General features: G+C 38.5%; 1 non-coding gene across 1 annotated transcript; it reads right to left on the reverse strand.

Annotated features, from left to right (window-relative positions):
* Positions 1-13,204: 13,204 nt before the first annotated feature.
* LOC120276606 lies at positions 13,205-13,311 on the reverse strand. Its single transcript, XR_005541320.1, has one exon. It is a non-coding gene; the product is annotated as a small nucleolar RNA R71 (small nucleolar RNA).
* Between the last annotated feature and the right edge of the window lie 2,560 nt (positions 13,312-15,871).

Below are 15,871 nucleotides of genomic sequence, written 5' to 3' on the forward strand. Positions count from 1 at the left end.
GATCTTCACCAAGCCCTTCTTCCACACATGTTGAGGAGCTAAATTGGGATGAAGACCAGGGACAAGCGCTACAAAAAGCGCCAAAATAATTCTAATAAAATAAATTTCAATAAATAAATAAATTTAAAATAGCTAACAGATAATTCATAATTTAGACACCAATTCACTGAAATTAACACATTACAAAAAGAAAAGAAAAGGAAAGGAAAAAAAGAAAAACACTTTGTGAAAATCCGATAAATTTCAACAAATCATCGACTGATGACCATTATAAAAAGAAAAAAAAAATCCCTCAAAGCTAAAAAAATCAGTCAAAAGAAGCTTAGATTTTTGCCAAATTTAATAATAATAATAATAATAATAATAATAATAATATTAGCCCTTCTCCTCCTTTTCTGCAATTTTAGCCGACTGTGCGTCGCCCTTCTCCTTCTCAAGCTCCGGAGGCCGATGCTAAAGCTCCAACAAAGGTGGAACACTGTCAATCGAGGACTCTAGAAAATTAAGGGCTTGCTTGGATGAAGTGAAGGATGGGTTCATAAAGTAATGGAAAGGAGGGGGAAGGGAAGGGAAAGGAAGGATTGAATACATATTTTGCTTGGGGGGAAGGAAAGTAAAGTAAGGGTTTTCACTATTTTGTGTTTAGTTTGGAAGTAAAGGAAAGTAAGGTTATGTAATGTTATTACCAAAATACCCTTATATTGCTCTAATTCAAACACAAAAAACATAGGCATTTGGATTATTTTTATTTATGTTTTTGCACAACTAATCCAAATTTTTGGTTTGGGCCTTTATCATTTCAACATACAAATTCATCAAAATTAAAAAAAAAGTCCACAATATAATAAAAATTACTGTAGCACTAGCAATTATAACAAATAATAATTAAATAAACCATAAAATAAAAATAATAATTTCCATAAAACCAAAAAATACATAATATTTCATTTCAATAAACCATAATACATATTTTCCTCAAAAAGACATAAGTTGTATTTATAGAAATGTTAGAAGGGTAAAATCGTCCAAAAGATATTCAACCCTCCTCAACCCACCATTTTGGTGGGTTGATGAATGGAGGGAAATGGGGGGTTTTCAACCCCCCATTTACCTCCAAAACCCTTGCCTACCCTCCTATTTTTTCTCCCCAAGCATGGGTTCAAAGAACCCTTCCTTTATGAACCCTTCAAAACCCTTGCAAACCCTTCCTCCCAAGCACACCCTAAGGGTTGCCAATCATTAGAATGATGCAATCAAAAGGAAAAGGAGAAGATGATAACCTAGAAATGAGAGAGGGTTTGAAGTTTGTTGTTTAAAAAACACAAGGCCAAAAGTTGATACTCACTGTATTTACAAAATAACACTCCTTGAAAAGTTGATACTCACGGCAGTTGTATTACAACTGCAGTGTCTTGCATTGAATTTACAGCCAAAGTTTCAACTGCCTGTTTCCTTGTAGTGAAGATTACCCCCCGCATTTCCACGCGTTCAATCCTTTGTAAAAACGGGGCAAAATCAGTAAAGAAAAGAAACTCTTTTTCATAAAAACAAACTACCTCTTTGTGATTGTGTATTGTATTACAAAAGAAGAGTTAATATGGAAAATACCATATCAAATTCTTCAAACATTTGGTAAATATAATTATATTACCATTGCATATTCATCATATATGCATTTTTTCACTAGATAGTGTTATTTTCATAGTTTCAATCAAAGACCCTAATACACAATAAATTAGTGATAGGAGTGGTTGTACTTTTAATTAAAGAGTTTCATTTGTGACTTGATGTTTGGCACAACCATAAGCACTTTTCTTTTAACATTCTTCCGGCTGATGTAGATATCCATTTCGAAATACATTCTCAATACTTCACATAATATTTGTAGTTAACCCAACCAAGCCTTCACTTAGGGTTGTCTTCTTTAATTGTACAAAAGTGTTTGATCTATCCTTTACCCCTGGGTTGTGATTCTTGATCCATTCTAGATGAAAAAAAAACAACCAAATACATCCGAGCTATTCTTATTAAGTACATAGACATCATTTATATATATAAAAAAAAATACATACTACAAGTACTTTAAATTTACATAATTGTCAAACACACATGTGTAATGTGAACATTCAAGTACATGATTATAATAAAAAACATAAACTTAAAAAATAAAAAAAATTAATACATACAAGCATTCAATTGAGTACATGGATATCAATTGCAAAAATTAAATTGATTGCCATGCGTTAAACATGTACATGGCCATTTTATGCATAAATTGGATCTTCTCGTCTATTGGCTCAATAGTTACAATAATTTCAGTGTCTTTTTCTATTTTTGGCTCTAGTTGTGATGTCAAGGACTTTTTTCTTTAGTTTTGTCCTCCTTTCTAGGTGTGTTCTTTAGTGTTTTGTTCGTTCTAGGAGTACCTGGTTACAAAATGATTTGACTTTTCTGCATAATGCATGGCCAGAGAATTACATGGACATATACACGACCGTATACCTACCCATGTAACTCTCTGGAAATCTCAAGGAAATGCACAGTAGCAGTATCTCTATAGTAATTGTAATGTAGGCATGCCACGATAGCAGTGATACTATAGTAAACTTATAACACCCTAAAGACTCAGAATGCGGGCATAAATTTATGTGGGCATGTAACTGTGTTTTTGCCCGTGTAACTCTCTAGAAAAACTCTAAAATTGGTCAGAAAGATACATGGTCGTGTTCTTGGGCTTGTACCTACCAGTGTAACTCTCTGAAAAAGTCCAGAGAACTACAAGGGTGTTGTAACTGTGTGTTTGCCCTTGTAACTCACTGGAATTCAGAGTGTTTTACTGTAGCATCAGTACTGTAGCAATTACACAGGGTGATACACTGCCATGTAGATGAGATACATGCCTGTGTAGATGTGATACACGCCGTGTAAGGCTTTTCTAGGTTGCGAAGCATGGGTATTTTGGTCATTTAGCATTATTTTCCTTTTTCTTCTTTCCCCTTTCCTCTACCCTTCATCATTTATCTTCTTCTTCTTCTTCCTTGGAAGAGAAAAATTGAATACTAGATCTCCTCCATTTTCCTTGGAACTGAAGCTACATATATCATTTCCTCCAGTTGTTGAACTAGCAAGGTATGCCATCTTCCTCCTCCTTGTTCTCCATGCTTTGGTATGCATTTGGATTTCTATGCCTACGTTTTGGTGGATGAGTAAATAGAGCTTGCCTTGTTCTTCTTCTTACTTCTTGTTGTTAGAACTTGAGAGGAGTGTTTGCATTGCTTTGTAGCCCTTCCATCTTGTGGAATCCATGATCCTTCTTCTTCCTTGTTTTCGGGGTACTGTAGTATTACTGTAGCATCAGTAAAACTTGATCTTTTCTTTGAATTATTTTGGTTTAAAGTGAATCTCAAACCCTTATAATTCTATTGGGAACCTTTAAACCCGTCTTGAGCTAACATTACGACCGATTTAGGGTTGCATGCCATTCTTAACCTAAGGTTCATTATTGTGGTTCTTAGCTTACTCTTGCTTGTGTTGATGTGTGTGTGTGTTTGGTTGGTTAGGTGGTGAAGGCTCATCACTAGGCAAGGAGCTGGCAGAGGAGTAGCTACTTATGGGTTTCTTGCCTAAGTAGTGAGTGGGGTTTTGTGTTGCATAATTCTTTTGGAATGCTTTTAAATCTTCTTGGTTTTATTTGCAAGTTTGCTATGGTTTTATCTCGATGGTTTTATGTTTCGATTGATTTGGAAATAACTTTCTATACTACTGAATTATGAGCAAGAGTCTTGATATTTATTTCAAAGGTTTATGGTTATATTGATATATCAAGCTTGAATTGAAATATGACACCTTATACACATAGTATACTTATGACATTGATTTGTGTGGAAATGATATTCATTCCCGGCATGTGGACATTTTGATACTTTTGAAACTTGAATTCCCTGAGCAATATTTTGATACTTAATGTTGTTAACCTTCTATGGTTATGTGGTCTTTGACCCTGTTTTGTATTGATTATTTGATAGTGATGGGGCTATAACCCGTCTGATGCAGTAGTGGGTTCCCACAGACTAGCCTCTAGAGGTGGCGTGGAGGACCCGCTCCCTTGTCTTCTTCAGGTGGCACGTAGAACCCTGATTGGATGATACATCAAGATTCTAGAGTCACGATACAGAACCAGTGGGTCAACGTTAAGGACATGTGCGACCACGTCTATAGAACATGGATACACTAGTGTATTAGAAACTCCTTATGCATGATTTTTTTTGTAGTTCGTTCTTGTTGGAAAAATCTTGTGCATTTGTGACCAGTATATTTCTTAAACTCTATTATTAGGTTTTGTATTTGTTGTTTCCTTTGTGCTATTGTAGTACTCCATTCATTTTGTATTGTACATTCTTGTTATTCATGTTTAAAATGTGAAATTCCAAGGATTTTGTTAGCCATGTGGTGACTCGAGGGTTAAGTGGTGGGGTATCCCTCATCAGGTTATTATGGCAGTTGTTGCGTCCCAAGGCCCGCGGGGTCGGGGCGTGACACCAGTGCTAAATTGTCCACTTCATTTTTTGCAGGGTCTTCCATCATCTTTCTTTTAATAAATTTATGTAGCAAGCAAGATCCATTAAGGTTTAATTTATAGAAACATGACTGAACAAAATTTTCCAATGAATTTTTAGAGACCAAATGTCCTCTCCATTACATTTTTTGCTCTAGCATGTTTCATATTAAAGACTCCTGAGATACAACTGGTTGACAGCCATCAGCCGAAGAACTCAAGTGTTATCACTGTTCTCAAAAAAACGCAAGAAATCCCTGGTAATTTGTATATCCTGAAGTAACTAAGTAATAGAAACTTAAAATAGGAAGAAGTATTTTTTATTAGCTAATGGTCTTGGATCCATTTATTGTTATGGAAAAATTAAAAAAGAAATGGGAGCACATTTTATTTACGATTTGGCAGTTTTATTCTATTGGGCTTCATAAGAGCACCAATCGTACTCAATCGTCATGTGTTGAACCCTCCCAATTAGATAAGCATATATAAATTGCATGTCGTGGCTATAAGCACCGAGTATATTGGTAGTTATTTCAGATTTCTTGCTATATATCTTAGACAATTAGCTTTTGGCACATTCAGTCGGATAAGTGTTGTCACGCTCCAATCCAAGGGCCTGGGGACGTGATAACCGCCTTGACGACCCGAAGAGGGATACCCATACCACTTAACCCTCAAGTTCCCATAAGGCTAATGAAAACCCCTGGAGTAACAACATTGCATAGAGTATACAAAATAGGAAGCTCAAAGATACGCAAGGGAAGCATCAACAACATGACCTGATGATAGAATTTAGGTAATGTACTGGTCATAGGTACAACAAAATTTCCAAGAACTACTAGATAAGCAAACAAACCATGTACAAAGAGTTTAGATACAATAGTAGATCCATATTCTTATACAACATGTTCATGCTCACAAATAAACATATATAATACAGGAAATGAGTAAAGAAAGAAAGCTAGTGAATGCCTAGCACTTCATCCCGCGCAACACTAATGGTCGCTAGAGCTTGGAAAGAAGAGAGAGGGTGAGTAACATAAGTCACTCAGTGAGTTGGTTAGCACAATTCTAATAGAATACACCAAAATAATCGATAAAAAATTACAAAGCTAGGCTTTAGCCATACTACAAAAAGTTTAGCACATAATAGCATATAATAGTATATACATGTGTAAGAAAACCATTGATGACATAAAATAATTCCCTTTTCTCAAATAAAGGTTTCAATATTCATAACTCAAGAATAATAAAATACAAATTTTAAACCATAAAGAATGATGCTCGTCGTCAAGTCAATTTAGTTTCCAAATAATTTACAAGAGATCACATCTCACAGTTACTGACACACCCCTTGCGTGTGTGTATCGCAAATACACGGGTTGTCGAAGTAATAAAGTACCCCGGTGAGTGGGTAGTGGTATCCACAGGGAATAGTTGTTAGGAAGCAAGTAGTGATGCTATTTAGCTATCAAGTGAACTAATTTTGTTATTTGAGTGAACAATATCAATGCAAATAAAATAAAGAAAATAGAAAGGAAACGCAATAGGAATAAGGAGAGGTAATCGATAGAAAGATAGGGCACCCGGACATTGTTCACCATAGGACTATTGTTTCAAGTGCAAGACTAATCATTATGCCTCCTAATTGAAGTTTAATGAGTCATGGAAATCCAAAGACACATGGTCCCAAACCTAAGGTCAACTGTGACTAACCCTTACACTATGCCCCGGCAGAAAGGAATACTCTTAACGCCTCACACTCTGAAGGATTGCTTGAAGCTATAGGGATTCCAAGTGACAAACCCTATTCCCTAATATAGATCTAACCCTTTGGTCCAGGCGAAAGACCCCTAATCACGATTAAGCCCAAGCACTAAGGATTACCTCAACACTTCACTCTGTTGCTTGTGAAACTAAGCCCCAATGGAGTTTGTCTCTTAGTACTTCACTCTATCATGACCACAAAGAACTCTTGGAACGTTGAGATAGGATAAACCACATCGGAAGGGAAAGGGGACGTTCCGTAACCTCTCGACTCACCCTCTCGACCCTCCCCAACCTTGCTTTCTCTAACCCTAATGCAGTGTCACTCATTCACAAGGATTACGAAGATAGATTCTCAACCCTAGTGTCACTCTAAGAGAAAATCAATTCAACAAGCATTCAAGGATGGAACTCAATTAAAACATTAATTAAAGAAGCATGATAAGAGTCAATGAAACAAAATCATCCTAGGGTTTACAAGTCCAAGCACCCACTAGGGGTTTAGCTCTCCATGGAGCAATACACAATCAACAATGAAATCAAAAGTAAATGCATGCAATCCATAGATAAAATTCCCTTGTGTTCTGTATCGATGGTCTTGCGAAGCCGCCTCGTCTTCTACAAAGGTTTCCTTGTCAAACCTAGGGCACACCTCGTCAAATCGATGTCGATGAAAGCTCTCCCAATAATTCTCCTCCAAAGGAACGCGATGTCAAATGCCGTAGAACCACTCCTAGAACCAAGCAAACACCTCTCCAAACCCTAGCCGCGAGCGCCTCCAAAGATGGGTAAAATATAGGAAGAAGATCCCCAAAGAATCCTGAAAACGCAATAGTTTTAAGGGCTAGAATTGGACATCCACACAAGCATGTGGAATTTCCACATGGCCGTGTGGATTTCTAGAATTCAATTTTCTACGACCTATGAACAGTAACTGCTACAGTGATTGCTGCAGTACTTTACCGAAATGCTCCCGAATCCACTTTTTTCATGGAAGCCACATGAATGGGCACACATCCATGCAGTAGATTTTTTCGTGTCTTCAATAAAACCACATTAACGAAGCTCTTACTAATGTTGCACGAGTCAGAACAAATGAGTATTACTGCTTTTGTGCCCCCTCCACTTTGGTAGTGTTTGGATAGTGGGATATAATATTCCATGGATGGGAGATATCCATGGATGAAATATCCATGGATAAAATATCCATGGATGGGAATATCCATGTTTAAGTGTTTGGTTGGAGGGATATAATAGTAAGGATAAAGATTGTTTGATGTTTGGTTAGAGGAATAAGGATATGTAAATATTTAGATATCCATTTTTAAGTATGTATTTGATTTAAATAACGGATATTAATAGATAAATTTTTTATTTATTTAGCATGAAATATTTTTAATGGATTATTAATTAATAACATAATAAACGGAAACTATTATGAATAACTAGAAATTGCAGCAAATGATCGGAAACTATTATGAATAACCAAAAGGTTAAAAACTAAGAATGTACTTTCAAATTATCATTAAAAAATATTTTTAAATTGTTTAATTTAATTTAATTAATGGATGATATTTTTAATTTATTTAAATTTAAATATTTTAGGAAGTATTTAAATAACATATAATTAATAAAAATATATTTTATTTATTTAGTTTAAATTATTTTAATGGATTATTAATGAATAACATATTTATTTAATATTTAACTTAATTTTTTAGTTGAAATTAATTAGTTTAAAATATTTAGAGAGATGGAAATGGATGAGAGAAGGAGAGAGAGAAAGGGATGAGATGGTGGGATGAGTGGCATCCCACCAAATTGGTGGGACGCCACTCATCCCATTTTCAGGGATGAGGGACATCCCCATCCAGCCCCATCCAGGAAACCAAACACCCGGATGGGGCTGAAGCCCTGGATATCCCATCCCTATTCTCTTGAGCACAATGGAGGTTGGCACACACCCACATGTCTTTGAGTGCAACTTGTGTCTTCACCTTTGTTTGATCCAAGAACTTCATCACAATCACGTCCACAATCTGCTTTTGCTTTCTTTCACCCAACTTTGTCTCCATAGCCCTACATGCACAAAAGAACACAAATACACACGAATAAGCGATAAAATCTGATAAAAGTAATGCTCAATGTAAGAAAAGAATACATCGTATTACTTATACACAAGCACTTATCAAACTCCCCCACACTTAAGCTTTTGCTTGTCCTCAAGCAAAAATAAAACATTAAAGCATCTAAGAAGGAAAATTAAAAATGCTTGGCCTTAGGTTCACCAAAAGCATGCAAAAGAAGCATTCTACAAGTAAGGAAAAATTCCAACACCGAATACGAGAAATCCATGCTCTAGCTAAAAACTTGAATAAAAAAGGATAACAACCCGATATCGTGTAAGTATGTGTAAACTCACTAAAGTGAACCCAACGTATACTCCTCAAAGCTGTAATTGAGAGGGACTTATTTATTTATAAAGAGAAAAGAGAAGGTAGTAGCTTCACACATCCTCTAAGGTAGCCCTTTCCTAGGCGGCCGCTAAGGTGGCTTTCACACTTTCGAGGTGGTAGCTCTTTCTACCAGGGTAGTAGTTTTCACTCATCTCATGAGATAGCTCTTTCTCTCATTAGGGCATAACTAGTATCTGACTTATGAAAGTAGCTTCATACTTCATAGGTGGTAGCTCTTTCTACCTCCAATGCACAAACAAACAAACACATATATTTTTTTCTTTTCTTTTTCATTCATTCATCCATTTTTTTCAAAGAAATTTAACAAGAAACAAACTAAAACATTCCCTTAAATGTCAAACTTGAGTTTCCACAAGGTTTAATGAATGAGTAGTGCAACAACTGTCAACCGGGCAAAAATTCCTAAAAATTCAAGTAAAAACTAGAGCATAATAATACCCAATGTTAAAAATTCTCCTAAACTTAAGAATATAACCATTGTAACTAAGGTGAATTGCCATTGCCTACATGAGGATGAACAATGAAAGCATAAGTATAGAGCATCTAAGAAGGAAAATTAAAAATGCTTGGCCTTAGGTTCACCAAAAGCATGCAAAAGAAGCATTCTACAAGTAAGGAAAAATTCCAACACCGAATACGAGAAATCCATGCTCTAGCTAAAAACTTGAATCAAAAAGGATAACAACCCGATATCGTGTAAGTATGTGTAAACTCACTAAAGTGAACCCAACGTATACTCCTCAAAGCTGTAATTGAGAGGGACTTATTTATTTATAAAGAGAAAAGAGAAGGTAGTAGCTTCACACATCCTCTAAGGTAGCCCTTTCCTAGGCGGCCGCTAAGGTGGCTTTCACACTTTCGAGGTGGTAGCTCTTTCTACCAGGGTAGTAGTTTTCACTCATCTCATGAGATAGCTCTTTCTCTCATTAGGGCATAACTAGTATCCCGACTTATGAAAGTAGCTTCATACTTCATAGGTGGTAGCTCTTTCTACCTCCAATGCACAAACAAACAAACACATATATTTTTTTTCTTTTTCTTTTTCATTCATTCATCCATTTTTTTCAAAGAAATTTAACAAGAAACAAACTAAAACATTCCCTTAAATGTCAAACTTGAGTTTCCACAAGGTTTAATGAATGAGTAGTACAACAACTGTCAACCGGGCAAAAATTCCTAAAAATTCAAGTAAAAACTAGAGCATAATAATACCCAATGTTAAAAATTCTCCTAAACTTAAGAATATAACCATTGTAACTAAGGTGAATTGCCATTGCCTACATGAGGATGAACAATGAAAGCATAAGTATAGAATGCATGTAATGTGAACTCCCCACCCCCCCGTTAAGATGTACATTGCCCTCAATGTACGCATGCAAGCACAACAAGAAATATAACAATCAAAACATGTGTGTGGAGATGGGCAATTGAAACAATACTCCCCTAAACTCCTAATAGTACGTTTGGTGGAGCTAATTTCATTAAGAGTTGAGTTCCAACGGGTTATGGAGCACACACAGCTATGTGAAAAGCAACATGACCATGTCCATAACTATTCCTTAATTCCAAGACTCACAAGATTATTTGCACGTATACACAAGGGGATTCAGTGAAGCTCAATAAAAACAAAATAAAATTGAGTCTATAAAGAAATGAAAATGAAATACAACTCGAGAGAACTGAACAAAAAAGATAAACTCAGAAGGAAGATCTTTTCTGAGTGATACAAGTCCAAAAGAAAATGCAGAAATAAAATGTGAAAACATAAAAACATAGAAAGATAAAGATGCCTCAAGCGTCGTTGTCAGGCGCTGTCTCTGCTGGTGCTGCTAGTAGTGGTGCTGGAGATGTCGGAGGAGTGTGGGGTCTCATCACAAAGGAAGAAGTCACACCTTGATAAATGCTTGTGTGATAAGAATACGAAGTGTTCTTTCCATATGATGAGCATTACTTTTATCGGGTTTTAATGCTAATATGTGTGTATTTATGTTACTTTCATGCAGATAGGGTTGTGAGGCCGAATATTAGAGAAAGAAGCCAATGTGGATTGTAAATGCACCATTTGGAGGAAATCTTGAGGAGGTTCAAACGCGAAGATATAAGTCGGGTTCGAAATGCAAGAATGTATACCAACCTCCTCGTATTCAAGTTAGCACAACGATTTGGAGGGTCACAAGGGCAGTCACATTCAACCATTCCGGCTTATGCATGTATAGCAAGATCTCCACCAACGTGTCCGTTATTGAAGAAGCAAAGCGATCTACGACATAAACGTGGGCCCGTTTATGTTACCTCGATGAAAGCATGGATTCGGGAGTGCTTCGGGTTGGCACTGTAGCAGGATACTGTAAAAAAATGCAACAAACACTGTAGAAAGTACTATTTACAGCCGGCCGAAGAAGGATGAAAACAGAGAATCCACACGGACATGCGTTAATTCCACACACCCGTGTGAAAAATCCACACTGGCACCCACATGGGCGTGTGGATTCCCGATTACAGCCCTATTTAAAGTCGATTTCAGGATCTTTTCCTCCATCTTTTCCCCAACTTGAGAGAGGGTTGCGGCTAGGGTTTAGAGGGGTTTTGACAAGGCTTTTGGAATGGTTCTCCAGCTTCGACAACGCGCTCCAAAAGGAAGAAAGTTATTGGGGGAGCTTTCGTCGGCACCGATTCGCGAGGTGTGCCCTAAGCTTGATAAGGGGACCTTTGGAGAGGACGAGGCCACTCCACAAGACCATCGACATGAATATCGGGGGGTTCTATGGATTTCATTATTGATTGTAACTAGCTCCATGGAGAGCTAAACCCCCTAGTGCGTACTTGGATTTGTGAACCCTAGGATGCTATTGTTTCTTTAAACATTTTATTATGCTTTCCTTAATTGATGTTTTAATTGAACAATCTTGAATGCTTGTTGAATGATTTCTCACTTAGAGTGATACTAGGGTTGAGAGTACATATTGGTAACCTTTGTGGATGGGTGATACGCTATGAGGGTTAGACAAAGCTAGATTGGAGAGGGTTGAGAGGGTGAGTCGATAGGTAGCGGAGCGTCTCCTTTCCCCTTCGATTTGATTCATCCTACCTCCATTTCCTCAAGTTCTTTGTGGTCATAGTAGAGTGAATGGGCTAAGGGATGACCTTCCACTGGGGCTTAGTTATAGAGGCAACGGAGTGAAGTGTTAAAGTGATTTTAGTACCTAGGTATTAATTGTGACTAGGGACCTTTCACCTGGACCAAAGGGTTAGGTCTACACATAGGAATAGGGTTTATTACTTGGAATCTCTAGAAATCATTACGATTCTATAGGAGTGCGAGATTGAGAGATTGTTCAATTTCTCCTCTGGGACATGTATAGAGTTAGGCATGGTTGACCTTAGATTTGGGACCATGTATCTTAAGATCTCCTCGAATCATTAATGCATTAGTTAGGAAGCATAATAGTTGGTTTTGCACTTGAAGCAACAATCCTAGGTGGAACAATATCCAAGTACCCCATTTACATCGATTGTCTTTTTCCTCTCAATTATTGTGCCTCTCTCTCTTATTTCTTTTATCTCGTTTTATATTACTCTCATTCATCATACCATCAATTTATTCTCATTATAGTTAGATAGCAATCATTGTGTTTCTATTCACTATTCCCTGTGGATATGGTACCCACTCACTTGGGATTTATTACTTCGACACCCGTGCTCTTGCGGTTTACACGCATATTCGGTCGTGTCAAGTTTTTGGCGCCGTTGCCGGGGAGTAGGCATTTAGAGATACTTTGAACTTTTTTTTCTTAGCTATTCACTCATTCATTCTAGTTCATTTCTTCTTATTCTATTACCGTTATGATTTTCTTTTACTTTTTTTTTGGTGCAGCTCCAGGTTATGACCCGAGGGAACCCCTCAAGATTGATTGAAGTAGATCCCAAGCTTGAACGTACACTTATAAGAAAAAGGAAAGAACCTGTGCAAGAACTATCTAATCTAGCTGATTTGGAAGTAGAAGAATCTGAGAACATGGCAGAACAGAATGAGCAACAGCGGACATAATCCGATTATACCAGACCTTCAGTATTGGGGACACAATAGAGTATTGTGCGTCCCCCGATTACAGCTCAGAACTTCGAGCTAAAGCTGGCATTCATCCACATGTTGCAGCAATCCGCACAGTTCAATGGTTTGGCCGATGAGGATCCAAACAGTCATATAGAGAACTTTCTCAAGGTGTGTGATATGCTTAAGATAAACGGGGTGACGGATGATGCCATCAAGTTGAGAACCTTCCCATTTTCCTTAAAGGGGAGAGCGAAGCAGTGGCTACACTCATTACCTAGAGCATCGATTACCACATGGGAGGAGATGGTAGAAGCTTTTCTGGTCCGCTATTTCCGTTTCAGAAAATCTGCAAAGCTTAGGAATGAGATCTCGTCCTTTGTACAGTCGGAATTTGAGTCTCTATTTGAGAATTGGGAAAGGTTTAAGGAGCTCCTTAGAAAGTGCCCGCAACACAGATTCTTGGAGTGGATGATTGTTCAGACCTTTTACAATGGGTTGAATCCGAGTACAAGGCAACTCTTGGATATGGCAGCAGGAGGTACCTTAGGTAGCAAGACCCCCGGTAAGGCCCGTCAACTAATTGAAGAAATGGGGTTAAATAGCTACCAATGGAATGCTAGGGAGAAGAAAAAAGTAGCTGGGCTCCATGAGATAGATGCAGTAACTTCATTGGCGGCTCAAGCAAAATCATTGAGTAAGAAGTTAGATCTTCTAACTTCGAATAGAGTGGCGGCCATGACTACTTGTACCGGGTGTGATGGAGGACATGCTCTCTCTGATTGCCCTATCTCTGTTGGTGATGCATCTTCGGTTGAGAATGTCGATTTTGTGGGTAATGTAATGAGGAACCAAGGGAATCCATATAGCAACACCTACAATCTGGGTTGGAAGAATCGTCCCAATTTTTCGTGGAGCAACCAAGGTTCACAAAAGGCCATGGGGCCACCGGGTTTCCAACAACAACAAGTCCCAAACATGGAGAACCGAGTTTTAGGCTTGGAGACCCGTATGACCGATTTGGAGAAGGCCTTGACTAGGTTTGTGCAATCATCGGATACAAGGTTTCAATTAGTTGAGGCTACACTTCGCAACCACACTGCTTCTTTGCACAATCTTGAAAATCAAGTGGGGAAGATTGCAAAGTCTCTATTAGAAAGACCACAAGGGAGCTTGCCGAGTAATACCGAGACCAATCCTAGAGAGCATGTGAAGGTGATCACTTTGAGAAGTGGTTGAGAGCTTGGAGGTAGGCTTCCGAGTGAGAAGCCCAATAAACACGCATGTGAGGTTATAGAGGTTGAAGATTGAACAAACAAAGAGAAGGAGGTGGCACCTCCATCTTTCAAGCCAAAAATCCCTTATCCCTCTAGATTGAAGAATGACCAAGGGGATAAACAGTACAAGAAGTTTCTGAGTTTGTTCAAGTAACTCCACATCAATATTCCTTTTGTTGAGGCATTGGCTCAAATGCCAAAGTATGCAAAATTCTTGAAGGACTTATTGGCCAACAAGAGGAAGTATGAGGAGAGTTCTTAAGTGATCCTAGATGCTTCTTCCTCAGCGGTGTTGCAAAAGAACATATCGAACAAGAAGAAAGACCCGGGAAGCTTCATTATTCTGTGTAACATTGGCTATTTGGGGTGAAGAAATGGCATTAGCGGACTTAGGGACTAGTATTAACATCATACCATACACCTTCTTTCAGAAGTTAGGCTTGGGAGAGCCTAGGCCCACTCGGATGACTTTGCAATTGGCGGATCGAACAGTGAGATATCCGAGGGGTATCATTGAAGACGCGCTTGTTAAGGTGGACAAGTACATTTTTTTGTTGACTTTGCAGTGCTAGACGTCGATGAGGATGCGGATGTACCTTTGATACTTGGGAGGCCATTCTTGCGGACTTCCAAGGCATTGATTGACATGGACGGCGGGAGCTAACATTGAGAGTTGGAGATGATAAGCTCACATACCGCCTTGCTGAAGCCATGCAACATTCTCTTGATTTTGATGATGCTTTGTATTTTTTAGACACTACTGATGAGATTATTGATGAATACATGCAGGAAATGTTCAATCCGGACCCGTACGGGGGGTTGTTCAACCAAGAGGTGGAAAATGAAGAAGTTATGATGCTTGGTTCGACTTAAGAAGTGTCATCTACTCCGCGGATCCTGAAGAAGGTGCTCCGGAAGATGAAGAGGGCAAGGAGACACCACCGGAAACGCTCCAAGGCTGTTGGAGACGCGCGTGAACCGAACAAATTGGATGCATTATTGTTAGGTGGTCCCAAGCCCGATAACTCCCCCTCTACCTTCAAGAGCCTTTGCTCTTCATGCTTTCAAGCTATGGATAAGAGGGCAACCTTCATCTATGAACCCCCATGAGGTAAGACAAGGTAAATCAAGCTTAGTGACGTAAAACAAGCGCTTTTTGGGAGGCAACCCAAGTGTTTACTATTTTCTTAGTTGAGTAGTGTAGTATTTGCATGAAAAAAATGTTAAGTGCTGGTGTCTTGATTTTTAGATGCTTTTGCTTGTTTGATTGTGGGTTTTTAATGTCATCGTGTGTTTTCATGTGGATTTGGTGAAGTTTAGGTCGTTTGAGCTTATTTTTTCGTGTTTTCTCTGGTCAAAGTTGCCTTGTAAAGCAGGCTCTGAGTGTATAGTTGTGTTCAGAAATTTTCTGCAGTGCTTGCAAAGTTTTCTAAGTTTTCTAAATGGTAGTGCATTTTTGTTCAGAGCTCATCCAGAGAAGATACAGGGGCGAGGACACGCCTCTGTGAGCGACCTTGTGATGGTCCACACCCGTGGGTAATTTCTGCACGGGCGTGCGCCTTCCTGCAGAGACTTAGCAAATTATCCCGAGAGCACAGAGGAGCGTGGAGTCGCCTCTGTGGGCGAACCTATGACAAACGCACGGGCGTGGGGTATTTTTCGCACGCCCGTGTGGATCTCTGCGGAAGAGCTCTCACCATCCCGAGAAGATACAGGGGTGTGAGCTTGCCCCTATGAGTTGGGC

The sequence above is a fragment of the Dioscorea cayenensis genome, chromosome 14 (genome assembly GCF_009730915.1).
Source record: "Dioscorea cayenensis subsp. rotundata cultivar TDr96_F1 chromosome 14, TDr96_F1_v2_PseudoChromosome.rev07_lg8_w22 25.fasta, whole genome shotgun sequence".
In the NCBI taxonomy this organism is placed as follows: domain Eukaryota; kingdom Viridiplantae; phylum Streptophyta; class Magnoliopsida; order Dioscoreales; family Dioscoreaceae; genus Dioscorea; species Dioscorea cayenensis.